This window comes from Balaenoptera acutorostrata, chromosome 2 (assembly GCF_949987535.1).
Source record: "Balaenoptera acutorostrata chromosome 2, mBalAcu1.1, whole genome shotgun sequence".
Lineage (NCBI taxonomy): Eukaryota > Metazoa > Chordata > Mammalia > Artiodactyla > Balaenopteridae > Balaenoptera > Balaenoptera acutorostrata.
The window spans coordinates 102,864,373-102,885,668 of record NC_080065.1 but is presented as its reverse complement, the minus strand read 5'-3'; the positions used below and the strand labels follow the sequence as shown (position 1 = coordinate 102,885,668).

The 21,296-nt window shown below is 40.4% G+C and overlaps 1 protein-coding gene and 1 pseudogene across 1 annotated transcript in view; both read left to right on the top strand.

Annotated features, from left to right (window-relative positions):
* The window catches only part of LOC130707085 (peroxisomal multifunctional enzyme type 2-like), a 118,525-nt gene that overhangs the window by 61,428 nt on the left and 35,801 nt on the right, over positions 1-21,296 (top strand). The window lies entirely within an intron of this gene.
* On the top strand, positions 11,841-12,279 carry LOC130707035 (60S ribosomal protein L32-like; annotated as a pseudogene).

Sequence of the window (21,296 nt, the reverse complement as noted above, 5' to 3'; positions counted from 1 at the left end):
TTCTCAGGGTCTGCATGATGGACCTCAGCTCTTAAGAGGACGTACTGCCAGCAGCTCCTTCTCGGCAGAGAGAGCCAGGGGTGGTCTGAAGAGAGGACAGGGGGCCCCGCAGGACCAGAAGTTTGAGGTCTGAGAGCCTGTGGCCTGAGCTGAGATCTCACCCTGACCAGTGTACCTAGCCTTCTGGGACAAAGGGAAATGTGAAAGGGAGTCAGGTGGAAATGAGGTCCCCCGAGATATGGAAATGTTCCAGAAGCTTCGTTGTGCGGTAGTTGATCTGGAGCCAAGCTCACTGTGGTGTGTGTGGCTCTGAGCTTTAAGGCAACGCTGGAGGGTAACCCCGACCAGCAGAGCTTATAGTGCTTCTTGTCTCTTCCTGTTCTGCCTCATTTGTTTTATCCCTTCCAGGGAGAAGAAAGGACCCTCGGGATAGTAGTAGCAGACAGAGTGCCAGTGGTCTGAAGGAGGATGAAGGGCCCAGCACTCAGTCTAACATCATATGACAGTCTAAATATCATAGGCAATAAAGGGCATTTTCCAAACCTTTCCTGGATGTTTCATTTAATTACATTTATCTCTCTATGCATCCATCTATCAGTCATCTACATCTGTATCTTTCAGGGTTCGTGAACAAGCTTTCACATAAGCACTAGGGACGTCCACCAGCATTTTCCAGAAGGAGGCCTGAAAACTGCTGGGGACTTCTCACAAATAGGGAATGGCCACAACCCTTGCCACACAGACTATGTGCGTGGCCCTCCTGACTTACTCCCACTCACTCTGTGAATTGCCCGAGGTCTGAGATGGGGGTGCTGGCTGGAGGCAATGCTCACGTGCAGGCTGGATCTCCTCCAGATTCTGATTCTCTTCCTGGGCATGTCGTCCTCAAGCACAGTTTCCATGTCCCTGGCCACACTGATCTCCCTCCTTCAGTCCTTCCCTCCCTCCCTCTCCTGCCTCCTAGTGCAGAGAATACTTTTTACATTTGAGATGAGATTTATATTTTCTTCACAGAATTCTCACCTGTTCTACTGTGGCCTCCGTTTTTAACATTCCAAAGCTGAGAAGTTTCTTTTTTTCTCCCTCATTTCTGCTGAGTCTTTACCTTCCTAATGCAGTGAACTCAGAGTGCCTAGCTGACTGGATGGGGGAAAAAAATCCAGGGAGCAAAGAGAAATAATAAAAAATATATCCGTTAATTTTTCATAGTGTTATCCAACTATATATTTTTAAAAATTAGGAATAATATTAGGAATATTCTCTTTATAAAAAAACTGAATTATTGGGCTTCCCTGGTGGCGCAGTGGTTAAGAATCTGCCTGCAAATGCAGGGGACATGGGTTCGAGCCCTGGTCTGGGAAGATCCCACATGCCGCAGAGCAACTAAGCCCGTGCACCACAGCTACTGAGCCTGCGCTCTAGAACCCCCATGCCAAAACTACTGAGCCCCCGTGCCATAACTACTGAAGCCTGCATGCCTAGAGCTTGTGCTCTGCAACAAGAGAAGCCACTGCAATGGGAAGCCCGTGCACCACAGTGAAGAGTAGCCCCCGCTCACTGCAACTAGAGAATGCCCGCTAGCAGCAACAAAGACCCAAAGCAGCCAAAAATCAATAAATTAATTAAAAAAACAATTATGTTAAAGGGTACAATGTATAAAAGTACAATAAAATTCTCCCTTCATAACCCCCCAACCCCACTGTCAAGACTATTTCCTTTTGTAGAGATTATTGATCACTAGCTGTCTGATTTCAAGACTTTTGGTCCATGAATTTACATATGTAGGTGCTTTATATGTGATTTATAGCTTTACAGAGATTTTTTATTTATAAATTATATCATACCATATCCATTCTAAAATTAACATTTTGATTGGAGATATTTTGATGTCTTTAATATAGAGATTTAGTATAAATCTTTGCTGTAGGTCTATCCCATTTTTTAGGCCAATGTTATTTATTTACTTCTAGTGACAAATCATAATATAATTATTCCCCTATTGATGGACATTTCGAGAAAGATACTCTTTTTCTCCTGCAATTGCCTTGTGACTTAACCTGTTAACCAGATTGTGTTTCTTCTAAGTATTTTTGATTTATAAATTGTATCATACCATATCTATTCTAAAATTAACATTTTGATTGGAGATCTTTTAATGTCTTTTAGATAGGGATTTAATATTAATATTTTAAATAGTCTCCCGTTTCCCTGTGGATTATTGACATTTTAAACTCTGCACTTCAATTTTCCCTCAATACCTGTAATTTTGTCATGGCTATTTCTCTACTTAAAGATGAGTAACTCTATGATTGATTTCTTCATTTTTTCCCATCTCTTTCCAAGGTACTGAGTTTGATTGTGTCTTATGAATTAGTGAAAAATGCTAGTCCTTGAGTCAGGACATTGGGCCCTTTACCAAGTAACTCAACCTATGTGGGCTTCAGCTTCTGTATGCGTGATCAAGAGGCTTGGACTAGCTGACTTTTCAAATGCTGTGTTTCTTTGATTCACTCTCACTTTCTGATCTGCTACTTAAGAAGAGGGTCTGTTCTCATAAAGTAAGAACAGTCTTTTTTTAATCCTTGGGTTGGGCAGAGTTTAATTGGTCATACTCAGTTTGTTATATTTACTTTTACATATGCTTAACTCTAAATAATTTATATAGGTCTTGTGACTTTTTTTTTTTTTTTTTAATTGCTGACACAGCAAGAGGCTTTATTGGGAAGGAGCGCCCGGGCGGAGAGCAGCAGGGTTAGGGAACCCAGGCGGACTGCTCTGCCACGTGCCTCGCAGTCTCGGGCTTCACGGTAACGGGGTTAGTTTCCGGGTTGCCTCCGGCCCATCACCTCGCTTGGCCTGTAGTCGGCCTCAGGGTCCTTCCGGGTGGCGCGCGCATCTCTCAGCCAAGATGGATTCCAGTGCGAAGGGCTCTGCGAGGTTGGTCGTCTCCGCCGTCTTCTGGCCCCTCCCGAGTCCTGCTGGTTAGTTTTCCTCGGCAGCACCGTGTTCCGTGTCGGGACCTCCTGTTGTGAGACGCCTCAGGCAAGTGGTCATCGTCGTGCCGGGCCGAGGCGGGCGGTTTCGTTCTCTCACAGAATTACACGCAGCTTTTCGAGGACGGGGCTGCAAAGGGGAGGAGAAATGGGGCAACAGCTGGGAGGGAAGTGGGCTAGGAGAGGGTCGTTGTCCTTTAAAGAGAAGAAATAAGACCATGTTTGTGTGGCGGTGGAAGGTTGCAGTGGAGAGGGGAGAGTTGCTGGTGTGTTAAGCACTGAGAGAGGAGATGGGGACCCGGGCCGGAGGTCCCTCTCCGGTACCAGAGGGAGAGGGGACTGAGGCAGAGCGCAGAGGAGGGGGCGGGAGAGGGGCTGTGGGCTTCCCTCCAGTGGCTTCGGCCTCCTCTGTGCAGTAAAAGCTGGTCACCAGTAAGAGGCAGGGAAGGGGCAGGAGCTGGCGGTTTGAGGGCTGGTAGGACCGGAAAAGGCAGAAAACCCTGGAACAAGGGCAGGACTGAGGTGGGGTCATGACTGCCGCTTGGGCAGGAGAGAAACTCCACACAGGAGTGCGTACACCTGCTGCCTTTCCTCCAGCCACGGGCAGGACGCTCAAAGGGAGGAATATGCTGGTGTCTTGGCTGCTTTCTGCCTCAGGGGAATAGGCTCTCACAAGGGAAAATATCAAGAGCAGAGAGTAAAGCTAGAGCCAGACATTATTCCTTGTAGGCTGTCTGTAGTCAGATAGAAGTAGCCTGTCGTCTACCAGTCAGTCCATCAGTCAGTCAGTCAACAAACACTCATCTTACAGACACCTACTAAGCTCCAGGCACTGAGCGGTTGCTGGGGATATTAAACTACTGTCTTTCTTACTAGACTAACTGTTATTTAATGTGGCTGGAGCTCCGTCAGTGAGGACACTCTGGAGAGGGAGCGAGTCTTTCCGCCCAAGGGGAGAGGGCAGAGGAGGATCCCCACCAAGAGCTGCCCACGCTGCTCTCCTGGTTGGACCCTCTCTGTTCCTTGAACACACCTCACGCTGTTCCCTCTGCCCAGGGCCCTCTGCCCTGGCTCTTTGCATGGCTGATGCCTTCGTTATCTCTCACGTCTTATCTCAAAACCCTCTAGGCCTCTACCTAGAGCACCTTTGGACTCTGCCTGGAAGGCTCCTCCCCCACTCACCTGTGGCTTCCTCCCGTGTGTCTGTTCTTTTTTTCCACCTCAGCCTTAAGGAGGTCTAGTTGACAAATAAAATCGTAAGATACTTAAAGCATACGTGCTGATTTGATATACATATACATTGTGGAATGATTCCCCCAGTGAGTTAATTACCATATCCATCACCTCACATATTTACCTTTTCTGTGTGTGGGAGAACATTTAAGCTCTACTCTCAGCAAATTTCAATTACACTATACAGTGCTATTAACTAGAGTCACCACGTTTTACATCAGATCCTCAGGCCTTATTCATCTCATAGCTGAAAATTTATACCCTTTTACTTTTACCAACCTCTCCCTATTTCCCCCACCACCAGCCACTGGCAACCACTTTTCTACTCTCGGTTTCTATGAGTTCGCCTTTCTTTTTTTTTTTTTTTTCACACAGGCACACTGTATTTTATTTTGACAAGAGATAAATAGACTGACACCAAGCATTGTAAATGGATGACCACAACAAAAGCAACAATGATTGCAATTACCAAACACGAAACACACTCATACTATGTCATAATATTGACATTCAGTCCAGTAATCCTCCACTGTAACAGCTCCTTTACTTTGCAGTGAAAATTGATTTCTATATTCTTTGCCTCTGAGTCCTTGTGGGGATTTTTTTTTTAATTTGAAGCAGAAAATCACTAAAATTATAATCATCCTCATCAGTTCACTCAGTCCCATGTAATTAATTTTCTTTTTCATCTTGATCTTTTGTTAACACTTTTATGAGTTCATCAGTTTTTCATTAGAGTTCTGAAAATGCTTATTCATTCAGTTCAGCAGTACAGTCAGTTATCAGAAACCTGTACTTGTCAGAGTCTTTTCTATGAATTCCTTGGAGATGAAACCCTTTTATAGGAACATATTTGCAAAAGCATCAGAGTACACCCAGAAGTGTCTGTAACTGACAAAAGACTTCAAAAGGACCATGGTTAAAGATTTGATGAAACTTCATAATAGTGCAATTGATAAGGAAATTTAGTTTTTTCTGAGATATAAGTTTTAAAGTAATAACTAGAATTATGAATTATGACATTATACCAGAACATACAAGATTTTTAGAAATTTCACGTAATGTCTGAAACATTTATATTAACATACTTCCATACAGTTAACCCAATGAAAGTTTAGTATTAGTTGTTTTGTTTGTTTTTTTATACTGCAGGTTCTTATTAGTCATCAATTTTATACAAATCAGTGTATACATGTCAATCCCAATCGCCCAATTCAGCACACCACCATCCCCACCCCACCACAGTTTTCCCCCCTTGGTGTCCATATGTCTGTCCTCTACATCTGTGTCTCAACTTCTGCCCTGCAAACCGGCTCATCTGTACCATTTTTCTAGGTTCCACATACATGCGTTAATATACGATATTTGTTTTTCTCTTTCTGACTTACTTCACTCTGTATGACAGTCTCTAGATCCCTCCACGTCTCAACAAATGACTCAATTTCGTTCCTTTTTATGGGTGAGTAATATTCCATTGTATATATGTACCACATCTTCTTTATGCATTCGTCCGTCGATGGGCATCTGGGTTGCTTCCATGACCTGGCTACTGTAAATAGTGCTGCAATGAACATTGGGGTGCATGCGTGTTTTTGGTTTTTTTTTTTTTAACATCTTTATTGAAGTATAATTGCCTTACAATGGTGTGTTAGCTTCTGCTTTATAACCAAGTAAATCAGTTATACATATACAATATGTTCCCATATCTCTTCCCTCTTGCATCTCCCTCCCTCCCACCCTCCCCATCCCACCCCTCTAGGTGGTCACAAAGCACCGAGCTGATCTCCCTGTGCTATGCGGCTGCTTCCCACTAGCTATCTATTTTACATTTGGTAGTGTATATATATCCATGACACTCCCGCACCCTGTCACATCTCACCCACCCGCTCCCCATATCCTCAAGTCCATTCTCTAGTAGGTCTGTGTCTTTATTCCTGTCTTGCCACTAGCTTCTTCATGGCCTTTTTTTTTTTTTTCCTTAGATTCCATATATATGTGTTAGCATACTGTATTTGTTTTTCTCTTTCTGACTTACTTCACTCTGTATGACAGACTCTAACTCCATCCACCTCATTACAAATACCTCCATTTCATTTCTTTTTATGGCTGAGTAATATTCCATTGTATATATGTGCCACATCTTCTTTATCCATTCATCTGTCGATGGGCATCTGGGTTGCTTCCATGACCTGGCTATTGTAAATAGTGCTGCAATGACCATTGGGGTGCATGCGTCTTTTTGAATTACGGTTTTCTCTGGGTATATGCCCAGTAGTGGGATTGCCGGGTCATATGGTAATTCTATTTTTAGTTTTTTAAGGAACCTCCATATTGTTCTCCATAGTGGCTGTATCAATTTACATTCCCACCAACAGTGCAAGAGGGTTCCCTTTTCTCCACACCCTCTCCAGCGTTTGTTGTTTGTAGATTTTCTGATGATGCCCATTCTAACTGGTGTGAGGTGATACCTCATTGTAGTTTTGATTTGCATTTCTCTAATAATTAGTGATGTTGAGCATCTTTTCATGTGCTTCTTGGCCATCTGTATGTGTTCTTTGGAGAAATGTCTATTTAGGTCTTCTGCCCATTTTTGGATTGGGTTGTTTGTTTCTTTAATATTGAGCTGCATGAGCTGTTTATATATTTTGGAGATTAATCCTTTGTCCGTTGATTCGTTTGCAAATATTTTCTCCCATTCTGAGGGTTGTCTTTTCGTCTTGTTTATGGTTTCCTTTGCTGTGCAAAAGCTTTGAAGTTTCGTTAGGTCCCATTTGTTTATTTTTGTTTGTATTTCCATTACTCTAGGAGGTGGATCAAAAAAGATCTTGCTGTGATTTATGTCAAAGAGTGTTCTTCCTATGTTTTCCTCTAAGAGTTTTATAGTGTGCGGTCTTACATTTAGGTCTCGAATCCATTTTGAGTTCATTTTTGTGTATGGTGTTAGGGAGTGTTGTAATTTCATTCTTTTACATGTAGCTGTCCAGTTTTCCCAGCACCACTTGTTGAAGAGATTGTCTTTTCTCCATTGTATATTCTTGCCTCCTTTTTCACAGATAAGGTGACCATAGGTGCGTGGGTTTATCTCTGGGCTTTCTATCCTGTTCCACTGATATATATTTCTGTTTTTGTGCCAGTACCATACTGTCTTGATTACTGTAGCTTTATACTATAGTCTGAAGTCAGGGAGCCTGATTCCTCCAGCTCCGTTTCTTCTTTTTCAAGATTGCTTTGGCTATTCAGGGTCTTTTGTGTTTCCATACAAATTGTAAAATTTTTTGTTCTAATTCTGTGAAAAATGCCACTGGTAATTTGATAGGGATTGCATTGAATCTGTAGATTGCTTTTAATAGTATAGTTATTATCACAATATTGATTCTTCCAATCCAAGAACATGGTATATCTCTCCTTCTGTTTGTGTCATTTTTGATTTCTTTCATCAGTATCTTATAGTTTTCTGAGTACAGGTCTTTTGCCTCCTTAGGTATTTATTCCTGGGTATTTTATTCTTCTTGTCGCAATGGTAAATGGGATTGTTTCCTTAATTTCTCTTTCTGATCTTTCATTGCTAGTGTATAGGAATTTCACATCAGGAAGTGTTTTAATATAGTCACTATGAAAAACAGTTTGGAGGTTCCTCAAGTAATTAAAAATAGAACTGCCATATGATCCAGCCATTCCATTTCTGGGTGTATATCCAAAGAGAACAAAATCATTATGTTGAAGAGACATCTGCAGTGTCATGGTCATTGCAGCATTACTTCATAATCAAGACATGGAAACAACCTAAGTGTTGACAGCTAAATGGATAAACAAATTTTGATACACACACACACACATCAGAATATTATTCAGCCATGAATAATTGAACTTTGAATTCATGAGTATTTCATGAATAATTGAACTTCTTTCAATTGATATGTCTGTGAGTTTCATTTATATTGTTGTACGTGGATTTTGATTTTTATTCTCATTGTTACATACTACGATTATGGACATATACCACAGTTTATTTATCCCTTCTAGTGCTGATAAGCATTAATAGTGTAGTTGGCAGTTTTGGCCTATTATAAACAGTGATGTTATAAACATTCTAGTTCCTATACTTTTGTAATCCATCTATGTATTAGGTGTACACCTAAGAAGGAAGGAAGAAAATAGAGAACAAAATTATATAGTTCTAAAATTAAATGACTTTAAAATATAAATAATAGACGATAGACTCACACATGACCATCTGCTTAAGCAAATAATCTGAAATATTTTCCATTAGATATCACACATGGCTCTACTGATGTTCAAAGAGAGAAAATTTAACCAAATAGACTTAAATGAAATTAAACACATCTTTGTCTGTCTTTGATGATTCAAATGTACCCTGGAAGGACCTTACATATATAAATAAAAGTTGTTAACTTTGGACTGTCACAGTGGTGAAAGACTGTTTAGAATAGATCAGCTTAAGCAGATTGCATTATATAAACTGAAAAAATCCAACTCTGGGGAAATTTTTTAGAGTATTTAAAGTTTTGTCTTTTCATCTTTATTTTCATTTAAGAAAACTATTTTTTCTGAAAACAATTGGCTCTGAAAAGTATCTTTTAATAAAGATTTTTAAAAACTGTTTTCTAAACCTCTAACCCATAAAAAAAACTCACTGAATTACAATATGCTGCATTAATTTCCATCTATTGTTAATTTAAAACTCAGTGGATTTTCTTACACTAAACATACTGTGTAACCAGCACTGAGATCCAGAAATAGGTCATTACTGTACTACAGTACTATACGATCTGCAGTTGCTGAATCCATGGATGCAGAACTGTGTATAAGGAGGAACCACATAGAAGGAGGGCCAATTATAAGTTATACTCAGATCTTCAACTGTGTGGAGGGTTGTTCAACAACTCTCTCATTGTTCGAGGGTCAACTGTACATTGTGATTCAGCTTCTCCTTCTGCCAGATTCTGCCTTTCTCACATTCTTCCAGGTGAACTTCCTAAGAGCATTGTCCATTAACTTTCCCATTAAAAAGCCCCATTTTCAGGAAACCCGATCTAAGATAGTACCAGCACAAATCCCAGAACATCCATATGGAGAACTATTAGGCTTGCTAAGGAATGAGGAAAACTATGTGCTGCCGTTGCTGCAGGATTTGGCTAATATGTACCAATATAGCATGAGGAGACAAGAGTAGATGCACAGGATTGTATATGTTGAGGATGCTGAATGAGGGGGAACAGAACAAAAAAGAAAGTTGGGGATGGGGGAGTTTATCAATATGGGAGATAGTCCTGTGAAATAGAATTTAACACTCTGGCATCTACAGTGGGAGATCATGCTATTCTCTCCTAGGATAGCTATTAGAAACATGTAAAAAAAAAATAGTGACACAAAATAAATTAGGTAGGAATGTCGGAGTTATCAGGGCTGATGATGGAAAAAGGATTCCGAAAGAGAGGTAGGTAGGATATATTACATAAAGCTGGATAAACAGCTGACAGTATTTCATGCGAAGGCCTAGAGGACATGCCAGGTGACAGTACTAAGCAAGTAACTGGTGAAAGGGGAACAAAAATTGTTTAGGAGCTCAGGGATGGCTGTTCTCTCTAGGCTATGAATGACAGTAAAAGATGCTGTTTTAGGACTGGGAATCCTGATAGCAATTAATTTGATTGCATCTCAAAATAACAAAGCGGAGATGGTATTGCTTAGCAATCAAAAGCAAGGTAAGTGCAATGATCACAACGAGCAACAAGATCTGTGTGGCAGATGAGGAAGCTTGACTCACAGTGAGATATAGAAATGGTTAACAGGATATGTTAGTCCTTACAGAAATCTGAATATGCAGCAAGCAAGCATTTTGCATAATATGTACAATCAAAATAAATAAAAATAAATGATAAGGAAGCAGAGGGAAGCTGCCCATTAAAAAGCTGCCCACAATTTTTTCCCCCTAGATTCCAGATGTGATCTGATTCTCAGACCATGAACCCATTGACTGGAAGAGAGGCCTATGATGAAAGATCATTTTTCACTGTGACAAATGTATAAGAGTAATTCCCCTGTACTTTACCTAGGTGACCCCTGAACTTTAATTCAGGTGCCTCAGCACTGGGAAAAGGGAAATGTCCAGATCATTCAAGGGTTGATGTAAACATGAACATAGTGAGGAAGAAATTCCATATATTAAAAGGAACAAAATAGAATGTCTAGAACCCAAAATACGTTATGTGCAGATTAAACACCACAGAAAACATATCAGTGAGCTTAAAGACATAACAATAGAAATTATTCATACAGATATATTTAGCTTTGGTGAAATATGGGATGGTACTAAGAACTCTAACAATAGTGTTATTAGAGTTCCAGGAAGGAGGTTTACAGGAATTGAATAAATAATGGCTAATATTTTCCAAATTTGTTCAAAATTATAAGGCTGCATGTCCTAGAAGCTCAAAAAATTCTAATCAAGAAAAAGAAAAGCAAAGGCACATAATTCAAATTTTATAAAATCATTGTTAAAGAGAAAATTTTAAAAGCAGCCAGAGAAAAGAGAGATTAAATGCAGGGGAATAACCATAAGAAAGTTGTTGACTTTTTATCGGAAACAATGCAAACCAGAATATTTTGGAACAACATCTTTAAAATGTTGAAAAAAGGTCTGTCAACCTAAAATTCTATATCCAGAAAAAATATTCTTCAGAAATGAAGCTAAAATAAAAATATGTTCAGGAAAAGAAAACCTTGGAGAACTCATCACCCAAAGATCTGCACAAGAAGAAAATTTATAGTAAATTTCTTCAGGCTGAAGAAAGAGTAAACCAGAGTTTTACTAAGAAATAAAAAATACTGTGGGGCTTCCCTGGTGGCGCAGTGGTTGAGAATCTGCCTGCTAATGCAGGGGACACGGGTTTGAGCCCTGGTCTGGGAAGATCCCACATGCCACGGAGCAGCTGGGCCCGTGAGCCACAATTACTGAGCCTGCGCGTCTGGAGCCTGTGCCCCGCAACGGGAGGGGCCGCGATAGAGAAAGGCCCGCGCACCGCGATGAAGAGCGGTCCCCGCACCGCGATGAGGAGCGGTCCCCGCACCGCGATGAAGAGTGGCCCCCACTTGCCGCAACTAGAGAAAGGCCTCACACGAACCGAAGACCCAACACAACCAAAAATAAATAAATAACGTAGCTATAAAATTAAAAAAAAAAAAAATACTGTGAATAGTCACTATGTAGGTAAATTTTTAAAAAATTCCTTCATTTTAAAATTTCTTTAAAGTGTATTTTATTGTTTAAATTATAAAATAATATATTTGTGGGGTTTATGACATATGAAGATGTAGATTATTTGACAATAAAAGTATAAATAAGAGGAGGGCATAATAGAAATATACTGTTATACATTTCTTACATTAAAACTCAAGAGGCATAATATTACTTGAAGAAAGACTGTGATAAGATGCGTATTGCAAACCCTAGAGCTCCTACTGCATAAATGTAAAAGTTATAGCTAGTAAGACCATGGTAAAGAAAAATTGAATATTGAAAATATTTAAATAGTCATAAAAAATGCAGGGACGGAGAACAAAAAATGTATGGGACACGTCCTCCTCAGCATCATGGCCACCCTCAGACCTCTCATGAAGCCAAAGTTCAAAAAGAGAACCAACAAATCCATCCAGCACCAGTCAGACCGATATGTCATAATTAAGAACTGGCAGAAGCCCAGGGTCATGACAATAGGGTGTGCAGGAGATTCAGGGGCCAGATTTTGATGTCCAACTTTGGTTACTGGAACAACAAGAAAACAAAGCACTTGCTGACCAGTGACTTCTGAAAGTTTCTGTCCACAATGTCAAGGAGCTTGAAATGCTGCTGATCTGGAACATATATTACTGGGCTGTGATTTCTCACATCGTCTCCTCTAAGAACCACAGAGCCATTGTGGAAAGAGCAGCCTAGCTGGCTGTCAGTACCAATCCCAATGCCAGGCTGCACAGCGAAGAAAATGAAGAGGCAGCTTGTGTGCACATTGTATTCGTGTTAATAAAACCATAAAACTCAAAAAAGTATACGTATGGGACAAATTGAAAACAAATAGCTGGATGGTACACTTAGAAACAACCATGTAAATCATTAGATTAATTATAAATGCTCTAAACTTTCTTAAAAAAAGCCAAAGAATATTACACTGGATTTAAGAGCTAAATCCAATTTTATATCATCTGGAGGAAGTGCATTTTAAATATGGAGTTACAGATAGTCCAACAGTAAGAGAATGGGAAAATATACAGAGAAGTCCTCACAACCAGGAATATTGACAAAGATGAGAAGGGGAATTTCATAAAAATAAAAGTGTCAATTCTGAATCCCTGTGAACCTAGTACCAGAGATTCATAAATCTATGAAGCAAAAACTGCAAAAAATCTGCAAACAAAATGAGACAAATCCACATTATAGTTGAAATTTCTGCAGAAAATTACTAAGGATATAAAAGATGTGAATAAAATATCAACCAGCAGGACATACCTGAAATTTATAGAATAATTCACTGAACAATGGAACATACAAAGTCTTTTTAAAGAGCACATTCAACAGGTGGAACAAAAAATAAAATTAATTAATGAATAACTGAAAAAAAAGAAACTGAACAGTTGTTTGGGACACCTTCCATCTGATTTCACATTAAATGGAGGCATATTGTGGAAATGAATCCTTAATGGCTATCCAGACTTTAAAAGTGCTCACATCAGTTATTAAAGCTAATAGGAACAATTTCAGTTTAAAAGCAGGACTTCCTGTCCACTTAATACTACAGTAGTATTGACTACATTACTTGGAAATGCCCTATGTCTAATTTTCCATACCTTAACTGGAGGAGAATATTGTCTCGAATGCAGATGCCTCAGATACCTTGTAATTTTATGTAACCAATTTCAATGGACTTTATGCCATTTTTAGCTTGTCACCTATGTGTGATTATCCCAGAAAACAATCTCTTTTCCCCCAAACTCACTATTTATGTACTTCTTATGTTTAATTACTGAACCTTAGTACTTCCCCATTGAAGAATGGGCTTATAAGTATACTTCCTCATGATTATATGATTTTTAGACTAGATGGTTTATTTGGTAGATTTCCTAGCATCATCTCCCTGGGCTCTAAGTTATTTAATACATTAATTTTGGGCAGTTCATCATGATGAACTGATGGTGTTAATTTTTTATTATAGCCTATTTAGTAGTTTCATCCTCTAAGATCACAAAGATTTTCTTTGATATTTTCTTAAACAAATTGTGGTATAGCCAAACAATAAAAAGAAACAAACTACTAGACACACAGCATTGACGAATCTCAAAAAATGTGCTGAGCTACCTAGGACACAAAAGAACACATACCATATGAACCCATGTATATACTATTACAGAAGAGGTAAACCTAATCTATAGTAATCTCTGGCCTAGGCAACAACGGATAACATATCAGTTGTTGCCTAGGCCAGAGGTGAGGGTGGGTAAAATGCAAATGGATACAAGGAAAATTTGGGGGGTGATGGAAATATTCTGTATCCTGATGGGGTTGATGATCATATGGGTGTATACATTTGACAAGCTCATCAAACTGCAAACTTAAAATAGGTGCTTTTTTATTGCATGTAAGTCACACTTCAATAAAGTTAATAAGGAAAAACAAACAGAAAACTATTGTGTAGGGAGAAGAATGGAAGCAGGGAGACTAGCTAAAGTGCTGTGAATAATCTGAGCAATGATGGTTGAAACAGTAGAAATGGAAAACAAGAAGATAAATTTAGGATATGTTTTGAAGGCAAATTTTACGTGATACGTGGATAATTTATATGTGTACATTTGGGAGTGGGGATTCTGATGGACAGTGAGAAATAAGGAAAAATCCCTGAAAGTTTGGCTTAAAAAATTGGATAGTGTTATTTATTCAGAACAGTTAATCTGAGAAAAGAGTTTGGTAATTGAGTTCTATGGAGAATCAAGAGTACTATTTTGGCTGTGTTAATTTTAAGATGCTTTTTAAAAAACCTGTGGACAAATATCCAGCAGGGTGTTGGGTATATGATTCTGGAGTTCTAGGGCATGTTTGAATCTTAAGGTACAGATGTGGAAGTGATAGCGGACAAGTTCTATTTAAAGCCATAGGCTTGAAAAAATGTCACCTAGAGAGCCCAGGACATTTAGTGGTGGAGGAGGAGAAAAGGACCAGCGAAGGAGACTGTGATGAAGCAGCTAACAATGCAGGCACTCAGTTACAAGCACATGGGGTCCTAGACATTAAGAGATGAGAGAGTTTTGTGAAGAAAAGTGAGCAGTTATGTTGAAAGCAATGGAAAGGTCTGGTTAAGGAAAGAACGGTGACCACTGGATAAATTTGTGTGTGTGTGACCCTGACAAGATCTTTTTCTGGAATAGAAGGGGTGGAAACTTGATTGGACTGGATGTAGAAGATCATATTGACATGACTCTATATTTGTCAAGAAAACGTACAATGAATTGGGAAGGAATGGAAGAGTGGTGGGAAGATGATTCAGGTCAAAGTCATGGGAGGTTTTATTTGATTTGATTTGAAAAAAACCAGTATTAGTGCTTGTTTGTATGCTGATGGTAATATTCCATCAAGAACTGAGAATTGGTTGAAGCAGGAGAGGGGGTGTTTGAGGAAAGTCTTTGAGAAAACATGGGATGCAAACCCCAAGTGGAGGAATTCGTATTTAATACCATGCTTCATTTTGGGATACATAGCATTATGCTAAGAGACTGTATTGATGTCATTGCGCTCTATGCTTTAATACTCAATTTAGAACTAAAAAAGAAGACTTAGCAAAATAAGATTTGGTTCAAGTTAAGATTTGGTTAACATTCTGTGATTTCTTTTTTGGTTTGGAACACACAATTTTCCCAGTTTTGCCTATCCTTCAGGAATATCTTGCCTTCATTAGATAACTACTCTAAAGTTAAAATGAAAAGAGAGCATTTTCTAAAGGTTATACTATTTAAGGTTGTATTTATTGAAGGAAAAAAACTTCTAAACAGTTTTATCCTGTTGGAAAAAATAGTTTCACCTGAGCCACAAATGAGACTGGAAACAAAAGACAGAATCTGAGAATTTGTTTGCAGGGTCTTCTGTTCAAAAGAATACCGTCCTTGAAAAACCTGCAGCCATAGTAACAGCCATTCCCAGTCCTGTGATCTACAGAGCATAGAACCCTGTTAGGTGTCACAAAATTATACACCATTGCACGCCAGTCACTAGTGAAAGGTTGAATTTTTTTTTTCTTTTTTGGTTGCTTTGGGTCTTGGTTGCTGTGTGCAGGCTTTTTCTAGTTGTGGCAAGCGGGGGCTACTCTTTGTTGCAGTGCGCGGGCTTCTCATTGTGGTGGCTTCTCTTGTTGCGGAGCACAGGTTCTAAGTGCACAGCCCTCAGTAGTTGCAGCACATGGGCTCAGGAGTTGTGGCTCGTGGGCTCTAGAGAGCAGGCTCAGTAGTTATGGCACATGGGCTTAGTTGCTCCGAGACATGGGGCATCTTCCCGGACCAGGGATTGAACCTGTGTCCCTTGCATTGGCAGGCGGACTCAACCACTGGGCCACCAGGGAAGTCCGAAATGTTGACTTTTTATTGTCAGTTCTTGAACAGCCACTAATAATCATTCGGAGCTAAAGACACTCTTCATCTAATGTGGTGAATGGAGCTAATGAAATACTTAAGGGCCAGAGCAAGAAGTGAGGAAAAAAGCTGTGACTTTAAAATCCCCAGAAACAAAGGATGTCTTACAAATGAGAAGAAAACTTGAGACTGTGAAAGCCTGAGGTCGGGTCTCAGGAAAAAAGAAAGTGAAAAAAGCAGATTATTTTCCCAAATACTGGCATTTAAGCTGCTAGTACTTCCACGGGGGTGACCACCAAGATCGTGAGAGGATCTCCTACTCTTGCTGGTAGATCTGCGGAGCTTGGGCTATCCCCTCACTCCTTCTCCTACCTCCTTCAAACATAGATAATAACACTAAAACAGGTGTATCAGCGAGGATCCTTTAGGTGCAAGTCACTGAATAAATGAAAAGTGGCTTCAACAGCGAGAATAATTCGCTACCTCCCATAACAGGAAGTCCCAAGGTCGGCGCTATCAGAGTTGGTTACCTCCTCAGCTCCATGATGTGAGGGCTCCTGGTCACTCTCTCTGGGAGTGTCTTGACTTTCCCCTTTTGGGCACAAAAAGAATACAAGTAGGTCCTAACATAGAGGCCTCACGTGGCAGTGTCAAAGGCAGGAACAAGCGAGTCCCTATTTTATTTCTCCTTTTTTAATTATGAGGAAAACAATCCCAGAGGCCTCTCACTAGACTTTCCTCTTTGTCTTGTTTTTCTAATACTTGACCATGTGTAACAAATCACTGATAAGGGAAATGAAATTATAATGGCTGGCATAGACTGATGAGCATCTACCCCTGGGGGTAGGGAAGCCCCTTAAAGATACACAAAAAACTAGTTCCTAAATAGAGCTGGCTTTCTGCCAGCAGAGCAGAAAGGATAACTGTGACCGCTGAGAAGAGAGGGCAATGCATGCGCAGTGATGAGCAGAGTGGCTGGTGCCCAAATGCATTTAGTAAATATTAGCTGCTATTGTTGTCCTATCAAGCCGCTCTTCTGGGAAACACAATAGAAGACCCCAGCCTCACACCCCAGACTATGTATTCTGACCTCCATCCAATCTGTCATCAAATAGTACAGTTAACCCCTTAGCTGTAGCTTTACTTTCTTTCCTTGACTGTAAATCCTTTTCCCTTGTCGTCCTGTTTGTCTCAAAAAGTGGTAGCTAATGAGTTGTCTGCCTCCAGCCTCATCGATTTTCAAAATTTTTGCATATTGTAGCCAAACTGATCTGTCTTTTTTAAACTTTTTTTTTAAATTTATTTATTTATTTTTATTTTTGACTGTGTTGGGTCTTCGTTTCTGTGCGAGGGCTTTCTCTAGTTGCGGCAAGTGGGGGCCACTCTTCATCGCGGTGCGCGGGCCTCTCACTATCGCAGCCTCTCTTGTTGCGGAGCACAGGCTCCAGACGCGCAGGCTCAGTAACTGTGGCTCACGGGCCCAGTTGCTCCGCGGCATGTGAGATCTTCCCAGACCAGGGCTCGAACCCGTGTCCCCTGCAGTGGCAGGCAGATTCTCAACCACTGCGCCACCAGGGAAGCCCCAAACTGATCTTTCTAAAGGCAGATCTAATCATGTCACCATCTTCCTTAAGAGCTTATCACAGTTCCTCATTGCATTACATCTGAAGGTTGAACTCTTCAGGATCATGTCCATGTAGTTGTTCTTCAGTGCAGGTGGAGGGAGGCTCTCTGTCCTTCAGCTCTGCCGTATGGAACATGCAGTCCCCTTGGTGCAGGAGGAGAGAAACAGAAGACTCCCAAGTAGGGTCTCCATTGTCCACAAAGAGTGGGGTGCCCAGCCCATCTGTAAGGGGCTGAGAAGCACCATCTGGCATTCACCCGGAAGGGGAGGAGGACATACTTTTAGGGAACACTATTGTAATAGATCCAGAGATGTGCCTCCCGGATCCCCCTTCAAGGAAGGGCTTGCTGCCCAATTTCAGAGAACTTGTCTGTCTCAGTGGCTGAGAGCTGCCTTGTATGAGGTCACGACTTTCCTGGGGTAGCGCACTTGTAACTGAGTGAGGCAGAGGGATAAAGACATGGCCGTTTTGGCCCATGCACATAACTCCGAGAGGCACTGCTCACTTGAGGACTCCCTGCTGGGGTGGCCAGGGCTTCCTTGTGCTTGCTTCACAGTTGACTTCTTCCTCTTCTCTATCCTGTTTCACCATTTCTTTCATAGGTTTTGATCCTTTATGAACATCTTGTACCGCATACTCTACATGGTATCTGCTTCTGGAAATTACAACCTGCAACAACTAGTAATTTCTAGCAGAAAGTCCTTTAACCCTCAACTCTCTTTTCTGCCTCAATGATCATTATCTAAGTTGATAATTTTTCACTCCAGATTTATAGAAATACAGTTACCTGAATGCATCACCAAAATTTTGCAGATAAAATACAATTTATTAAGTAATTACATGCTGCCAAGTGCTTTTTAAAAAATAAGTTTATTTATTTTATTTATTTACTTTTGTTTGTGTTGGGTCTTCGTTGCTGCGCGCGGGCTTTCTCTAGTTGCGGAGAGCGGGGGCTACTGTTCATTGTGGTGTGCGGGCTTTTCATTGTGGTGGCTTCTCTTGTTGCAGAGCACGGGTTGTAGGTGCGTAGGCTTCAGTAGTTGTGGTGCATGGGCTCAGCAGTTGTGGCACGTGGGCTCTAGAGTGCAGGCTCAGTAGTTGTGGCACACAGGCTTAGTTGCTCCGTGGCATGTGGTATCTTCCCAGACCAGGTATCGAACCCATGTCCCCTGCACTGGCAGGCAGATTCTTAACCATTGTGCCACAAGGGCAGTCCCCAAGTACTCTTTTTTGTTTTGTTTTTCTTTTTTACTCTCTCATTCTCTCTAAGGCTCCCTATGAGTAGATAGATGCGTAGAAGAAAAGTCATCTGCCCAGACCCAATAGTTATTAAACCAGGGAGTTCAGACTCTGATCCTCCTTTGCCCTTTATAACTTTACAGCCTGTTTCCTTTATAACTAGTTTAAACCACCACTGCCTGGAGCACCCTTTCCCTCTTCCCTTTGAGGGGCTCACTGCTACTCACTCAGCTCAGCATCAGTAAATCCAAAAAACTTCCAAAGTTGTCCCCTATCCCTGCATGCACTGTCATGCTGTGTTGCGCCGATAGCTAGTACCCAAACATTTATCCCCATCTTGGTACTTATCAATACTGTATGATAGTCGTCGTTGCCTGTCTAGCATCTCTAATGGCTGACTAGTGCCTGGTGCATCCTTCTTTACCTACTTCTCAAAAGGATTTTTAGTGATTTAGTGTCAGCACATCGTAGGTATTGAAAAGTGTTTACTGAGTGAATTTAATAATGCTCTTTTTTTTCTCTAGCTTTGCACTAACTCTATCATCCTAGGAGATTCAGTTAAAAGAGGAAAAAATACTGCCATTCTAGAATGTATGCAACAAACATCTGTGAGTCTAAAGGAATTTGGCTCATTAATGTTTCTTTTCCAGTTCTGATAGTTGACTATGCTCGTGGCTGACTACACAGTGTGACGTAGCGCCGATAACTTGGGAAGGGCAGAGGTGTCTAGTGAATGGAGAACTCTTCCTAGACAGAACTATTTTCTGTTCATTTTTTTTCCCCACAAATCCACGTTCAACATCTATGACATGCAAGACCCCTTCAGGGATGACTATCTCAGTCAGTTTAGATAATCACATTCAAGATGTATGTGTGTAACAGGAATTATGATATGAGTATTCACATTCTGGTTCTCTTCCCTGCCCCCCAATACTATCCCCATTAATTTTATTTGCAATTAAGCAAGATGAGGGGAGAAATATTCTGAGCAAAATGTTTTATTGTCTGATAACAAATGAAAATTATGCAAGTGGAAAAAAACTGAACCACTCTACAAAAGAACCATGTTGGGAGACTATAATATCCTTCATGGAACAGTACTTTATTAAAAGCCAGAAAAAATCTTTTATCAATGGTTGCATCCAAAAATCTGCCATTAATCTATGACAGTGATGCCAAGGAGAGTATCATCTTCCAGGTAGAAAGTTCATTTACTTAACTGAATAAAAAGAGAGTATTTTATAGCATTTTTATTTCACTCCTCATTGCTATGTGCTTTAGATAAGACAATTGCCCTTATTTTTCATAGAAAAATAAAAAAACACATGTACATTGTCTATGCAATTTAAAATAAAAATATGTACATATTTTATTGACTTCATTTTAATTATTATTAAATAGACAAATATAAAGACATAACATGAGAACCCACTTTGTCTTGCACAATATTTAATAACTATGTCCTATAAATGGGTGTGACCAAGAGAGTTCCACGTTGTGACAAGGTGGGCAAGGTGAAGATTACAAATAACATTTAGTCAATTGTGGGCCTGCAGAAACCAGTGCTCAGGTGAATGTCAAAGTCAGGCCACGTTTCCCAGCTGTGACGACAGCCTTTCTACTCCAGTTTTGGACACTCTTCACATTTTTAAAAGTACACCCACCAGGTCCCCCTCGCTCCCTCCTGAATTTTCTCCTTCCCTTTTTTCTTTGTGTCTTTCTACCTTTCCTTCCATCTGGCTTTCCCTCCAATTCTCTCTCCTTTCTTCAAACGAGTAGCCAGCACCTGCTCTGAGTTCAGCCACATTCTGACCCGGAGGGATACAAAGATGAATAAGTCAGCCGATTATTGTTTCCAGGGGCTTTTATTTTTGCCTCTCTTCTCATTTTAGACTTAACATTTGCTTTCCCATCTATCACAACAGGGCTTCAAACTACTGAAGTTTCTGTAACTGTCTCCTTCCAAATCAAAAAGTTACTCCTTTCTTCTTCCATTGGATCACGTCAGAATATGTCCCACTTATGTGCAAGGGATGCTCATGGAATAAGGATGTCCCTCACAGACAAATTTTCATATTTTTAGCATCCTGGGTTGTGTTTATCCTTAAAGGATATATCTACCTGTAAGAATTGTGGGCTCTAGGTAAGACATATTTTTGAGGATGTAGGTCTTGAGAAAAGGATTTGTGAATGTTGTTCAGAGTTGAGCTCATGGAGAGAGAGGGTTTGGGAAGCAGTTAGTCCTCTGGTCCATTCCCAGCTTGGCCATTTACTAGTTATGTGAAGCTGAGACCCTCGGTTTTCTCATCAGAATTCAGTAATGGGAATTAAATCAGCTGCAATTTGTAAGGCGTTATAAATTAATGTCTGTGTTATAATTCTTAAGCTATTCCTACCCTAAACGTCTTCTCTTTATGTACGTGTGTAAAACCTCATTAATGAGGAGTTGGATCCTTAGAATATATTATTATTATTTCCAGTTGCTTCTCGTTTTTTGCCAGTGTGTATGGCTAAAAAGCAGTGTGATGTGGTTGAGTTGGCTGATTCTACCTCTGAAGACCTGATTGTGAGCCTTTCT